We start from the raw sequence: 15,496 nt of genomic DNA on the forward strand, positions 1-15,496 counted from the left end.
AATTGGGTCTGTGTGAGGTCATGGAGGTAAAGCCCCCGTGGTGGGATTGCTGCCCTTATAAGGGGATGAAGAGACCAGAGCTCGCTCTGTCATTTGAGGATACAACAAGAAGATTTCCATCTGCAAATTAGGAAGAGGCCTCTCACCAGACGCTGAATCTGCCAGTGCCCCGATCTTGGACTTCGAGCCTCCAAAACTATAAGGCTGTGTGTAAATTGCTGTTTAACCCCCTAGTCTGTGTTATTCTGTTCTAGCAGCCCTAACTGACTGAGACACACTCCAAGGAAGCAAAAGTGGGCCCTAATTAAGGAGTATGCCATACTTCTGGAATGGGGAAATTGGAATTTTGTGCCTGGCTGGATTTCAGAATGCTGTGGACCAGCAACTGCCGTGTGCCTCCCATTCCTCCCCTTTTGAAGGGAACTATCTACCGTGGCAACACACTTTACCAAGTATGCTGCAAAGCAGGGGCAGGTAACACGGCTCTTTAGTTTATAGTTCTCTGATTCCAGGAGAGCTGCATCTGAAGAGCTGACCTGAGAAACTGCATCCACAGCATCTCACCTGTATTTGCATTTAGATGATCAAGAACCTGGACTTTGAGACTGAGACTGACGCTCTATAAAGGAGTGAGACCTTTGGGCAGGGGTTAAATGTATTTTGTGTGAGACGAATGAAAATAATTCTGCAGCCCCTCCTATTAGAAGATGGAATCTATGTCATCACCCCTTCTCCCTAGACTGGCCTTGTGACTTACTTTGGCCAATAGAATATGGCAGAACTGACATGAAGAGGCTGTCACTAGACAGAGCCTAGTCTGTGTGAGACTGCAGCATCCATTTTGCCCTCTTGGCACACTTCTGCCCCATGATAGAAAGCCCAAACTAGATACTGACTGATGAGAGATCTCATGAAGAGAGGGGCCCAGCCAACAACCAGCACCGAGGCCCCAGGCATGTGAGTCAGGTCATCTCAGACTTTCCAGACCCAGCCGAAGGGTCAGCTGCCTGAGGCCACATGAGTAAGCACAGGTAAGACCATAAAAACAACTACCCAGTCAACCGACAGAGCACGGGAAGCAATAAATTGTGGTTTTAAGCAACTATATTTTATGTTCACACTCAACTGAAGGAAATTCAGGAAGAACAGCATGTTTAAACTCGCCACCTATGGAAAAGTAATTATTGCATACAAATTCCAATATAACTTCCTTCTGTTAAAATCTCTCATAGTCATAGGCACTATACCAAACGGAATCTAAATCCAAGATCAAGAAAACATATTTGGATCCAAAAGCTAAACAGAACAGTTCTAAACCACAAATCATGCCACTTGTTTATTTTTATTAATAAATATATACTTGTTATTTATTATTGAAAAATGACCCTAGGGACCGTTTTTCCAAATTAGGAGCAAGAGTTTCCATCCCAGAACCTACCTGGGACAACCTTGAGAGACATATTTAACTCAGAAAATGCTGGTTAGCCACACAGACTGAGAAAGAGTATTAGTCAGCTGTAACAACATTGTCACTGCAATGAAGGCAAGAGGAATTCGGGGTCATTGTTTTAAAGCGTGGCTGACTGCAATACTGGCCACTAGAAAATTAAAATAGAGCTTGATGTTTGAACAAAACTCTCCGTGAGTGAATAGAGCTTTCTTCCTCTCATTGGAAAACAAAAATCATGTGAGCAGTGATGAATTTCCTTGTCACTGCATTTTAACAGAATGAGGGCACATCGAAGCTATAGGAATGCCCAGCCAGCCACTGGAGGTTCCATGTGTTGATCGGCGTCCTGTCCACAGCGGGAACTTCTGTGAGTCACTTTGGTTCCATGTCTCTGTTTCTGTTTGTAAGAAGGGAGCTCTTTTTCCCTCAGGGCTTGGCGCATTTCAACCTGTGGCTGTTCTTAGCATGCAAGAGCTAACTGGTATCTCTAGGATGAAATGCAGTTTCAATGATTCTCCTGGCCTGACTCATTCCTCCTTTCTAGGGTTCAAAGTGCAGCTCTGCTGCTTACTGTGGGGCCTATGACAAGTTATATAACCTCTCCGAGTCTCAGTGTCCGCCTATGGAAAAAAATAATCGCTGCCCCTTACAGGAGAGGTGTGAATCTTAGAAGCACATGGGTACAATACCTCAGATAGTGCCTGGCATGTAATAGGACCTCTCTTATAGGGTTTTATGTAGACCTAATAAGTTAATATTTGTAAGGCTCTCAGAACACTGGCTTGTACATGGTAAGAGTTTGTTAAATAAAATTAAAAAAAAAATCTTCTGGACTCTGTTGTAATCAGTAGACACTGGACCTCAGGGATTTTGTCTTCAATTGTGTACATGAAGCACAGGGTCAAAAACCCAATCATTTTGACCAAGACTCGTGGTCAAAATGCAACTGTACGTTGGTTTTCATGCAACCCACACGCGTTGGATGCCTGCCGCGCGCACTGTGCTAGGCACCCCAGAAAGCACACGGGAGAATGTAAGCAGCAGAGGAGAGCTTAGCAAACTGTTACCTAGGTGTTCTAGAACAGTCTCTGTGTGGACATTGATGTTGCCTGCTCAGCGTCTTAGTCTGTTTGGGCTGTTAAAACAGAATACCATAGACTGGGTGGCTTATTAAACGACAGACTTTTATTTCTCACAGTTCTTGAGGCTGGGAAGTCCCACATCAGGGCACTGGCAGCTTCAGAGTCTAGTCAGACCTGCTTCCTGGTTTATAAATAGTCATCTTTTCCCTGTGTCCTCACATGGCAGAAGGGACAAGAGAGCTCTCTGGCGTCTCCTAATAAGGGCACTAATCCCATTCATGAGGGTTCTACCTCATGACCTAATCAACCCAAAGGCCCCACCTCCAGATACCATCACATTCGGGGTCAGAATTTCAACATATGAATTTTGGGGCGACACAAACAGTCCCTGGCAGCATCCATCACCCTTTCTTCTACTTACTTTGGGGAGCTACCCACCCCAAGGGATACAGTGTTGGTGGGACTGCCCATCAAGGCATCTTCCTTCTCTGACCCATCTAGACCAATCAGAAGCTTTCTCCCTGGAATCAGAATCTCCATCTCAGTGCCAGGGAGACCCCACGAGACACTCTGGTTCTGACCAGTCTCTGAAACGCTGTCAAATCTCTGGGGATGGAGCCTGGAAATTTGTACATTTATCAAGGCCCCTGATGATTCTTAGGCTGTGAATTGGAACACAGGTTTCTAGGGCCACTGATACAGTCCACAACTGGACAGAGAGAACGGCATGGCAGTCCCACCGGAAACCAGTGTTTCTCAAACTGGCAGCTGGTTAATGAACTAGATTACTGGGTGGTAACCAGCACTTTCAAAGGCAAAATAAAGTAGAATAGAATGGAATGAAGTGGAATGGAAAAGAAAATAATAGAGTGCAGATAAGAAGGACGGGGAGTGTTTCATGAAATTTCTTTAATCAGTCATTTATATGTATGTGTGGGTTGATTTGCAATGCAAAATTTATTAATATATTTCTTACTGTGGGTCTTAGGAAAAAAGAAAAGTGTGACAGCCATGTCCTGGAGTATACTTCTGAGCTGCCTGGTGCCCCTGGCGATTCCTGTCATCATCAAGTAGATGCGGATGGGGGTGGGGGACTCTGAGAGGGAGGGGACGGCAGCCGGCAGAGAAGGCTAAACGCTCAGGAAAGTTGGTGGTCCGAGTGGGAAAGCTGCAAAATCGCGACGCAGTGAAAACCAAACAGCGACGGAGTGAGGAGCCGAGAGCTTGTTAACCGTGACTCTGACCCGACCTGGCGGCTCGTCTCTGCCCCTTCTGAAGACCAAGCGCTCATTCCTTCTTCAACTCACATCGCCTGAAACACCAAAGGGCCCTGCACAGCCCAACTCGTTCACTCCTACCAGCCCTTTAGGTACGGATATGGAAACTGAGACTCGGACATCCACAGCTGGCGGCACAGAGGTGGCCTTGGAACCCGTGTCCATCCGACTGACCCGGCACCCGGCTCTACGGTTCTCACCATCCTCCTCTTGGATGCTGGCACTTTCCAACAGGCTTCACTGCTCTGCCGCCTCAGCTCGTAGGCCGTGTCCTTTTGACCTTTTCCAGCCTCTACCATTCTCCATGGTGACAGAAAATACCCTGAGATAGCAGGGAGAGAGGGAGGCCCATCTCTGGTCTCGGTTTCCCAAAGGAGATTAGCTCGTGACCTGGAGCGCGAGGACTGTTGCGAGAAACGCGATTCCTCATCTCGTCCACACTCGCCAACCCCGCGCCTCTTATCAAAACACTGCGGAGGCGGCGAGGTGCCGCCCCTTTGGGACACAGCTGTTCCTCATCACGAGGTAAAACAAAACCGTGGCTTGGCACAGCCCAGAAACCTCTGCCCGATCTTCGCCTGCAAGAGAAATCGTTTGTCCCCATCCCACTGAGGCTTGAGAGGGAAGCTAAGAGGGAGGAGGGTCCTTGCTCTGCAGCTTGCCCAGAGGACCCAGCTGCCCTTCCAGGGGAAAGGAGGGAGAGGAGGACTGGGGGAGTCCCCCGGGTCCACCGCATGCCTGGGTTCAGGGTTTGCCCCCTAAGACCTGCCAGAAAGATTGCCCTCTGTAGAAAATGACCCTTGTCCCTCTTTCCATCTGTCTATCTGAAGCCTTTACTTGGGAATACGCCTTGGCTGAGAAGAAAAATGAAGCGTTTGTTTGGGGAAAATGTTAAATTAAATTTTTTTAAATTAAAAAATGTAAGCTTAAACCACTAACATGCACTGAGTGTGTGTGTGGGAGATTGTTCTAGAAAAATGGCATGAAGAGGCAGAAAGAGCTGTGATCGGAGAATCAGAAGATAGGGGCATGAGTCATGGCTTTACCACTTCTGTCCACCTCTGAGCCTCAGTCTTTTCTTCTCTGAAATGGGGGAAATGATAAAAGCTGTGTTGGATTCAGCAATGCCTGGGCAAACTCCTGCCACGTGCCAGAAAACACGTGGGAACTTTTCACCTGCGTGAACTGAATGCACGCTCGAAGCTATCCTGTTTGGGGGAGATGACATCCATGTTGTGGTGTGGGTATGGAAAGTCCATTTTAGGGGTTTTCCTGGGGCAGCAGACTGGATCTCCTGATGGTACACCTCGGCTGCATCGTGGTTGCCCCAGGCTTGTGTTAAGTAAGAAGGCAAGGCTGAGGGCCATTCATTCATTCATTCATTCAATAGATATTTGTCAAGTGCCTGCACTATGGCAGGCACTGCTCTAAGCTGGGAAAACGTGGGTGAACAAGACAGATAAGGTGGCTGCTCTTGTCAAACTCTCTTTCTTCTAGAGGAGAGAGATTATAAGCAAATCGACAATGAGGTAAAGGTAAGAATAAGTGCTGTGAATAAAATAAGAGGAGCCATATGATGGACTAAGCTCCAGGGCATGACTTAGAAGGGACGGAGCCTCCTTCAGAGCAATGTTATCAAAACACAGACTGGATCCTACCGACTTTAAGGAACAAATGTGCTCTGCCACGTGCCCGAGGCCTTGGGTGCCCCGTGCCCCGTGACTCTGGAAGCTCATCCTTGTAACCACTCCAAGCTGTTTGCTGCCTGTCCTCGGTGTTCCTGTTCCCTGTGATAGACGTGCATCTGATCCTCAAAAGAATATCAGATAATGAGAAGAAGAGAGGCCAAAGGACAAAGCAAAATACATGTTTTTATGCCAGTTTGAACTCAATTTAGAAAGAAACATAAGCCGTCATCAAATAGACCATGATTTTTCTAAAATGAATAGCCCGTGTGTGTGTGTGTGTGTGCAAGTGTGTAATGGTTCTTTCCATTTGCAGAAGTTTCTTTGTGGCCAGAACTCATCAATGAGTTTTGGGTGTCCCCTCCCCCCTACCTGTCACGTCATGCTGGTTATCACTGGGATATAGAAAGAATCACTCAGGAGCTGAGGACCAAGGACATCAGGATCTCGGTGGTAAAGCAGGGGACTCAATTAGACTCTGGCCCCCAGCTGCCCAGCCAGATTCACCCCCTTCCCAGACCCACCTCAAGGCCACGAGACCTTGTCTGTCATTGTGCAAGAGCAGAGGAGAATTCTCAGTTACATGCCAAACTGGAGTCCCATCTTTAGCTGGCTTTGGCCTCATTCGTCATTTCCCGTTATCTCTGTGTCCCTGGCACATACCAGAGACTGCAGGCTGCATGTTCTCCTGTTCATTCGGCCATTCCCATTGTGATCGTCCACTGCTGATCATGCGGAGTGGGACAGCACAGGACCTGAGAAACACAGCACAGGACCTGAGAAACCACGTGGCTCAGCAGCTTTATGTAATTGATTTATGTATTTAATTATTTAATTCCTGAATGGGTTTTTGGCCACCAAACCCTTTGTTGAAACAAAATTTCAGGTGGGGTTCTAAAATGTAAAACAGAAACAATAGGCTCAGGGACCCAGAGTCTCTCCTTCGGGGCACTCCCTTCTTACGGCAGCCCCTAGTGAGCCCCTTGAAGTGCTCAGAGCTCTCCCCAGCAGCCCAGTTTGGAAAACACCCATCTCATTCAAACCCCCTCCTGTTACAGAAGCACTGAGGGAAGTGAAAGATCCCGTTTGCCTGGCGAGTTGGTAGAAAATAGGTGATTAATTCCGTGCAAAACAAAACAAAACAAAACGCAAAAAACCAGTGGTAGAACGAGTAAATGGCTACTGTGGGAGGGTCGTGGCAGGACCCGGAGGTCGGCCCAGGAAGCGGATCACCTGTGTTGGAAGGAAGCGGTGGTCCCGATTGCCAAGGAGCCCCATGTGCATCGCACATGAACGGCAGGAACTGGTGGAGTGAGAGCTGTGATGACAGCTCCGTAATGCATTTATCCCAAGGTGCTCTCATGCACGTTACGGTTTTGATATTTTTACTTAACTGGAAGCGGTCAGTCTGCTGCATTCGAGGCAAGAGAATGGGTCTGCCATCAGCCACCCAGCGAGAGTTCTGCTGCCCTCGGAGTGTCGGACAGCATCCCGAGATGCTCTGGCTCCATCTTAGTGTAACAGCCACCTGGAAAGGGTTTGGCGCCGAGTGTCACTGCGAGAGAGACAGACCAGGGGAAAGCGTAGTGGGCTGGAGGCTGTGTGGCATAGAGGCAACATGTAGGAGCGAACTAGCTGTGTGCCCGGGTAAGTTTCTTAACCTCTCTGGGCCTTAGTTTCCTCATTTATAAAATGAGGTTGACAACAATAGGGTCTGTCTTGCAGGGTCAATGTGAGGGATCCATGAGGCGAACCCTATAAAGTGCTTAGACTAGTGGCCAGCTCATACTTAGTAAGTCCTAATAAATGCTAGTTCTTGTTACCATTACTGCCTCTGGCCTGGTGACACGTCTTCCCCCAGTTCTCACCAAAGGAGGCCAAATTGCATTCGCACTTAACTGCCTTTCTGAAGACCTGAGGAAGACTTCAGAGGAGAAAATTCTACTGCTTGCTAACAGGCAGGTGCCAGGTGTGCTCTGCTGATCGCTTTATCTGCTTTTTGTCACTTAAATCTCACTCTAGCCCCAAAAGACGGGGACTGGAAGCTCTGTTTCAGAGATGAGGAAACCAAGGCTTGGGGAATTTTCATCCAAAGCCACACAGCCAGCAAACAGGGGAGCCAGGATGCAAAGCCAGGGATTTGACACCTGTTTTTGTTTGCTTGTTCTTTTGTTTCCTCTCAGTAGTGTAGATGCAGGAGACATGGGCACAGTGAGGGCACAATGGCTGCTGCTCCACGATGAGATGCCAAAACTCGACGCGGGGGCAACATGGCAGCTTAGACAGGCGTGCAGTTCAGGGGGCCAGCAGCAGCCTTGGCTCCCCACCTCGGGGAGTCCCAGGAACCAGCACCGTGGGGGGAGTCCTGGCGGCCCGAGGAGGAGAGGCACAGCGACGCTGGGTAGGGCTGGGTCTTCTCGCTTCAGCACCGTTTGGCAAATTCATCCCTCCTGCAGGTTCTGGGATGGAGACCCTGCTTCATTGTGAACCAGCTGTGTGACCTCCCCCAGACCTCTTCCCCTCTCTGCAATTTGGTTTCCTCCTCTGCACAATGGGAATAACAATTCCTGGCATAAAGTGTTATGCCATACAGTTTTATTTAATGAAATACTGTGGGTATGCCATTGTCTTGTAATGTCTGTGTATTATCCATTATGTATGCTGTGCGGTACCAGGAGAACTTCTATGCCTAACAACCTCACTCATCAAACCTGAGGAGTTCTTTCAATTTTGGCTGCACCGACTTTTCACAGGGTCACCATAGAAATTCTTAAGATGAAAAACTCTCGTTTTTGAGTAGAAATAATATGATTGTGCTGAGTGCTGATTCACAACCCCCTGGGGACAGAACGAGAAGGGAGCTCAGAAGCCTTAGGCCCAGTACCAAGGGGCACTTGCTCCACTTGTAAGTGGCAGAGTGCAAATTTGAACCCAGGTCCGTCTGAGGAGCCCCTGACATTTCCTCCACACCATGTGATCCTCTAGGGCTCTAGACACTGACGGAAACAGCAGAGGGGATCGATGGCTTGGTATTTATCCATCTTGTCTGTTCTTGTGTGTTCGCTCAGCTCTGAGCTGGTCACATGCAGCCTCTCAGAAGGTATCTGTTAAATTGTGCTGTAGAAAGAAATGCCCAGCATTGTTCCTGGTTCTCCCCTGCCCATGCCCACCAGAGCGGATCCTGGGCCTCCCCAAGGACGCAGTTGTCTGGGTCCTTCTGCCCACCTGAGCTATACACCACGGTGATAGTTCCCCGGGAATCCGCACACTTAGAGCAGCCAAGTCTTTGTAAGTATAAGAAAGCATGTCTCCCCAGTTCCGCCCCTGCAGACAGGCTCATTTTCCAGGTCTCCCTGCCAGCAGGCCGACTCTATGGTTGATTAGGGTAATGAGGCTTATGCAGGCTTCCTCTGTCCCTCCCCATCTCCTTGGCTCTGAGCGTTAGCCCACTGTCTATCAATACTGTCTGGCACCAGAAGAAAGCCCCTCTCCCTTCCTGCACCCAGCATCTGGTTGCCTGGAAACCAGGACAGAAGCCTAGAGCATCTTGGGTTTCTTTTTAATTTCCCTGCCAGGTCCCGAAAGCAAGCAGTATTTGTTTTAAGCAGAACCTTTGCACTGTGGAGACTTGCCTTAACCTTGCCCAGAATGACGTCATCAACCTGCGTAAATGTGATGCAGAGAGAGAGGGACAGCCATTCCGGGCTCAGTGTCATTTGGTTATCGGTACACAGAGTCATAATTAATAGTGAAAGCTGAAGATGGATTGTTTCAGAGGGAGCCAGGACTAGGGTCAACTCGTGAGTGTGTGAGTGTGTGCGCATGTGCCCATACACATGTGTTCAAATTGGCAGCTTTGTGAATTGCAGCTTGCAGTAGCCACGTGCAAAAGGGAAGAGAAATCTTTCTTTCTCCAAAAGAACAAAAGACCATCTTGAAAGTGAATGTCCTTCAAAAGCCACACAATTTGGGGTAGAGGCTCCAAGACCCTCTTTGGCTCACCCCCAAGGTGTGTCTCAGTAGGAATGTGAATCATCTTCAGATAGGGCCATAGGAGAGGTGAGGATTTGAAAAGTCACAAATGGGAAAAGAACTCCCCCGTCCCCCACCCCCAAATCCTTTGGCTTAACACTCAGAGGGCCTGCCAGAGTTTAGGACTAAACCTGGCCCCTGCTGCCTGGAGTATGTCCTGGCTCAAGCACCTGGACGCTGTATGTTCCCAAGGCTGAGAGGCATTGCATCTGTAGTGGGTGGGACTGGATTTTCTCTCTTGTCAAAGCTGCCCCGTGTTCCCAAAATATGAAATCTTTTGAAGAACCATCAAATCAGGCCCCACTGAGAAAGCAATTTCCTGGGGATTATGAGCCAAGCGTCTTGCCCCTCCCCCACCTTGTCACCCTAAGTGTTCTCCCATTTTATAGATGAGACTGGAGAGGCCGGGAGCAGCCAAGGATCTTGCCTGAGGTTACACAACTAGTGGGCAGTGGAGCCAAAATTTGAATTACACAGCTTACTCAGAAATCATTATAAGAAACACTATCTGACTTCCTGCATCTGAAGATCTTTCTAGGAGATACTGGCTCTTAGAGCCAACAGTCTCTTGGAAAATTCTTATCACTCAGTGAATAAATTGAAATGGAGCTAATAATAGAGAGGTATGTAGCATGTCTGAAAAGATCTATTTGCTATGTCTTCTTGGTAGAGTTTTTTAAGAAGCGCTTTGACGTGCTTTTTACCAAGAGGTTGAAGTGTGGAATATTTTCACGGTGGAACTAAATCCATGTTTCCTCCTTCCCTTCCTTTCCTGGACTTCCTTTGTCTCTGAGCTTTGGGGAGTGCTGTGTGTTCAGTGGTATTTTCTTCAACACTGGTTTTCCTCCTTGCTGGAAGGATATTTTAGAGACAAAACAATTTGAAGACGAGGACACAGATGTTTTCCTCTCATAAATGGAGGCAGAGCATTTAAGCAGCCAGTCACCAATATTCAGCCTTAGGAGCCAGATGCCCTGGTTTCAAATCCTGGCTGGCCCCGCCAGGTTCTTGCCTGTATGACTAGGAGCATCTTGATAACTCATCCCAGCCTCCGTTTCTAATCCATGAGATGGGGATGATAATGGTTCTGAGTTACCTTAAAGAACAGAAGAATTAATGTGTAAAGCTACGAGCACAGTGCCTGACCAATATGGACTCAGTAAGGGGAGCCACTATTATTATTTTATTATCAACTTGGAGATTCTAGAGTTGACTAAGGCTGTGGGAGAAATCAGGACTGGAATCAGAAATTCCTGAACCCAAGAGAGGTGCTCAGAAGAGGCTTTCCCGGTACAAAGAAGGTTCCGGCACTGATCCTTGTCCCCAGGCGCCTGTATTCTTTAACATTTTAAAATCTTTGAAATAGTACTGGCCTACAGGGAAGGCTCTTCATACCCACTGTATAGCTAAGGTGATGCCTATTGCCTGCTTGAAGGCACAGCACTCTAGATTTCAGTGAAAGAATTTGAAATGATGACTTTAAAGAAAAAAGAAATAGAAATTCCACCCCAGGCCTCTCCAAGAGGAATGTCCCTTCTGCTATTTCGTGCTCATCCAAAGGCCACAAGAAAAGAAGCGACTGTGTTAAGAACAGGAATGCTGTAATTGCTGAGGGAGGAATTCTTCTAATTTCTGTGTACAAAACAAACTTGGAACATCTGTAACCACTTTTCATCTTTGTAGCCTTTATTGTTCCCTGTGCAAACATTAACTGGGCCCCAGCGTGTATAAGGCAGGGTGTTAAGCATTAAGGGATACAACACACGTAAGAAACAGACCCTCCTTTTCAAGGATTGGTTCCTGGGCCTGACCGCCTTCGTGCACATCCCTGAGGATTTGGCTAAGCCTCATCACCTGGACCAGCTCTCCTCAATCCCGTGGCCTCACACAGCAGGGACGGGATGGAATTATGCCTCTGTGCTTTGGGCTGGAACAGGATTCCAGGGCTGTGAAAAGCTTCAGCTACTCTCCTCCTCACCTCTCTCCTCCAGGACCCCCAGTCACCTTGTGAGCCCCCACTGTACCTATTACACATCGTCCCTGGTCCATTGCTGTGCTCAGTAGAAAGATAACTCTTCTTGCCTCTTTCCTTTCAAATTCTCTCTTATCTTCCTCACCCCAACCTGCCCCAAAGAAACCCAGCTCAGCAGTTTGCTAAGAGGGTAGCTTAATGTGTTTCCCTTTACAGGAGACCGATTTGCATTTTAATGCAAGTTTCCTGGAGCCTCGAGGACCATTAGAGACACCTAAAGGATTGAGTCTAATGGTGTGAACCTTGGGCGCCAGGGCCTAACATCTGGGTTCATAATCTTAAACATATGGTTCATTTCAAATCATGCCATCCACCAGCCGGCTGTTCCATTCCTGCCAGCCTTTACTGCAGCCACACACTTAGCACCTTCATTGCAGCAACTTACCATTCTTCAAACTGAAAGCCGTTGTCCTCGCTGCCGCCGAGGGGAGGAGCTTTGAATTAGGGGGTCACAGTTGCGGTTTACTGCTGGGAGGGCTCCGTCCCCTCGCTGCTGCCTCCCATCCTCGCAGCAAGCCTGTGAACAGTGGTGTCGCTGCTCCGCTTTACAGATGAGAACGAGAGCTCAGAAAGGGGGAGTCACAAAACTAGAAGCCAAAATTCAAACTCTGGTTCACATAATTTTATCCATCATGTTTACCCATGACCCGGGCAGAAGAGATCTCAAGATCTATCTCCAGCTCCTAGCGGTCATGATACGCATCAGAACCATCAGCAGCCACGGAGCAGTGATTATGAACCTGGCAGTGGGCGCCTCACACATTTACGTTTGATTGGGTCCCACGCACCTAATGTGGCAGGTACTAACCTCACACTCATGGTATGAGGAAACTGAGAACTTCAGTCACTTGCCAAAGCCAAGGGCAATGGAGTCATGCTGTGCTCTTAGCCACCACCTCTTACTGCTTTTCAGTTGACTCACTGTGTGACTTTTGGCAAGTCCCTTAACCTCTGGCTTTTCTCGTCTGACAAATGCAGTCGTTGGCCTGGAAAATGGCTGAGGTGCCTCCCAGGGCTTCCACACGGACTCCCCTGTGATGAGACCAGGAAGTGGAGCCAGCCTAGCCGGCCTCCCATCTGTACTCCCAGGGTTTATTTATGCTCTGTGTCTCTGGCGACAACCGCTCGACCATATGGGCCGCCCTGGCATAGCACCGGCTCAGTGACAACCCTGCAAGCCGAGGTTCTGGTGTCCCCGAAGGAGGGAATTTAGTCCTCTGTGTTGCTGGTCTGCTGGAGGGCTGCAATCTTGGGTCACACCCTGAGCGGGTGCCCGCACGGGCAGCTGCTCTCACGCAGCCATCCCCAGGGGGCAGAATCCTCGCTGGCTGCCTCGGCCGCTTTTATTGCTTCATTATCTTTCAAGTCAGAAAACATGAGGGCTGCAATCTGTTAAATCGCCAGCTCTTGGGAGCCCAGCCCTGGCCAAATCCAGCAAATTACACTGTTCCTCGCCTTTCTTAACTGCCATCTGATTGCACACACCCAGAGCTCACGAATTACAGATGCCTTCTCTTTGTCCCCAGTTTTACCAACAGCACTGTTCTGTTGCAACGAGATGGAGTGTTGGAAAAGATTTTGGAAATTCTAATGCATTGTGCTCACATTATTTGCTTTGTTCCTTTTTCTGTTGTCATCGTTGGTTTCAGGAGGAAATGCCCCCATGAATACCCTGAAGCTGAAGGCTTGCAACATTAATCTGCAAGCCCCCATTATAGTACTTAACAGATTGCTTGTAGGCCAGATTGTTAGCTATCTCAGATCCTGAGCCGAGCTCTCCCAGATCCGGAGCTGCTCTGTTTTTGCAGTACACAGAGCGGGCTTTTGAGGCTGCAACAAGTACTGAGGGCACACTGTGACATCTTCACAGAATGATAAAGCTTGTTTGTTTTCCTGCACTAGGTTAAAGGGCTACTTCTTCATTTCCAAATCCTCCAGCAGCACCTGGAAAAACTACTGGAAATTTGTTTCAAAGACTTGGGATTGTACCAATACCTCTGTTTTTAAAAGACTGAAAACACCAGGAGAGTTGTTTTTCTTTCTCTCTGCAGAGGAGGAATTCCATCTTGTAATAATGCTATTGAAAAGAAAGAAAGACAGAAAGAGAACCCTTTCAAGGGCATCTGGTCTGAAGAGACGCCCCAACTGGACATTGCTTGGGCTCTGTTTTTCTTTCAGGGTGGGGCGGCTTTTCTTCTCTCCCAGAGTTTGTGGCTCACCCCAAGAGGCGCTGAGCAGCTGCCTGGGGCACCTTCTGGACTATATCAAGTACAAGGGGCAAAGTATGTAAACAGCACATGTAATTGCAACTGTGGTTATTATCTCTGGTGAACCTGATCTTGCAGCAACCTGATCGCTGGAGCCGCCCTCACGCGGTCCACAGACTCGGCCCCCAGCCTCGTGTTGCCTCACAGTGGGGTCTAAGTGTGATGATGATGATGAGATTAGCACCTTTTGCTTAGTTAATTTTGGATTTCTGCTAGCTCATATAAGATCGGCACCGTTTGATGGGTGCAAGGCTTTTCCCAAAGATAGTTCTCAAAAATCACTTGAAATGGCAGACTCTAAGCTTCTGTGTGTGGCCGGACCCAGGAGGGCAGAGAGCAGGTGGGGGAGGAGAAGGAGGAGGAGGAAGAGAAGGAAAAGGGGAAGGGGATGGGGGAGGAGGAGGAGGAGCAGCAGCAGGCAGCAGCAGCCAGGGCAGCCGAACTCGCACAGGCGTAAGGCCCACACCTGGCCTCAAGGGGGCACATCAGCTCCCTGGCCCTCCTGGGAGCCTGGAGGGCCTGGAGCAGGCCCAGAGGGGGAAAGAAAATGATTGAGAGCTGGAGGTGTGGGGTGACGACTCGCAGGCAAGGCAGATTAGGTCTTTGCATCTGGAATGATGAAGACCCAGGGAATGTAGACATAAGCCTGTAAATGCATGAAGGGGGTAAGTATGGCCATGATCATATGCCAGAAATCTCCACCAGGGAGAAGGAGCAGTCCCTGAAAGTAGAAGGAGGTCACCTGGGAGACAGTTGCCTCCCGTAGTTGCCTTTGCACCAAGAACGTGTGGGGATCAGTACTTAGCCACAGAAAAGATGCGGCCCTCATTGCAGGGAGTCCTGGGCCCGCGATAAGGATGGCAAGGGAGGTCCTGGGGAGCGAAGACGCCCATACGCAACATTCTTCCTTCTTCCAGCAGTTAGGGAGTGTTCCTCTCAACAGGCACTGCCGTCAGGACAAAGAGGTGACAGGATACGGTCCCTCCCAGCAAGGAGCCAGCAGACAATCAAAAAACTACCATCGTTGCTGTTGCTCCGGGGGGTTTGTGTGAGGCACAGTGGGTGTGGGGCAGAGTGAAAGTCTGAGTGGAGCCGGGAGATCAGAGAGGCAGAGTCGCAGGGGAGTTTTGCCAGGCGGACAAGTGAGTTGCTTGTTAAATAATGGTAGTAACTACCATTTGTTATGTACTTATTAAGTGCTAAGCACTGTGCTAGCAATAGAGTATAATATAGTGTAGTACAGTATGGTGTAGTATAGTAGTGCAGCATGGTGAAGTATAGTGTAATGTAGTACAGTATAGTGTAGTACAGGACAGTATAGTGTGGTACAGTGTAGATAGGACAGTACAGTATAATGTAGTACAGTATGGTGTAGTACAGTATAATATAGTATAGTACAGTGTAGTATAGCATAGTGATGTACAGTATAGCGTAGTGCAGCACAGCATGATATAGTGTAGTATAGTATAGTACAGTATGGTATAGTATAGTATAATATAGTGTGGTACAGCATAGTATAGCATAGTGTAGTACAGTATAGTATAGCACAGTATAGTGCAGTATAGGGTAGTATAGTGCAGTACAGTACAGTATAGTGTAGTACAGCATAGTATAGTATAGTGTAGCACAGTATGGTATAGTATAATACAGTGTGGTACAGAATAGTATAGT

The 15,496-nt window shown here is 48.3% G+C and overlaps 2 long non-coding RNA genes across 4 annotated transcripts in view; one reads left to right on the forward strand and one right to left on the reverse strand.

Moving 5' to 3' along the window:
• The window catches only part of LOC139077335 (uncharacterized), a 180,267-nt gene that overhangs the window by 119,474 nt on the left and 45,297 nt on the right, over nucleotides 1-15,496 (forward strand). The window lies entirely within an intron of this gene.
• LOC139077313 (uncharacterized) lies at nucleotides 1,087-12,117 on the reverse strand. 3 transcript variants are annotated; one of them, XR_011529743.1, is made up of 4 exons: nucleotides 11,944-12,086; nucleotides 6,889-7,022; nucleotides 6,158-6,249; nucleotides 1,087-4,387 (listed from the first exon to the last, which is right to left on the reverse strand). It is a non-coding gene; the product is annotated as an uncharacterized lncRNA (long non-coding RNA). The 3 variants fall into 3 exon arrangements; XR_011529717.1 differs by having other exon boundaries at nucleotides 2,614-4,387; nucleotides 6,889-7,049; nucleotides 11,944-12,117; XR_011529730.1 differs by having other exon boundaries at nucleotides 3,471-4,387; nucleotides 6,019-6,249.

The sequence above is a fragment of the Equus przewalskii genome, chromosome 1, assembly GCF_037783145.1.
Source record: "Equus przewalskii isolate Varuska chromosome 1, EquPr2, whole genome shotgun sequence".
In the NCBI taxonomy this organism is placed as follows: domain Eukaryota; kingdom Metazoa; phylum Chordata; class Mammalia; order Perissodactyla; family Equidae; genus Equus; species Equus przewalskii.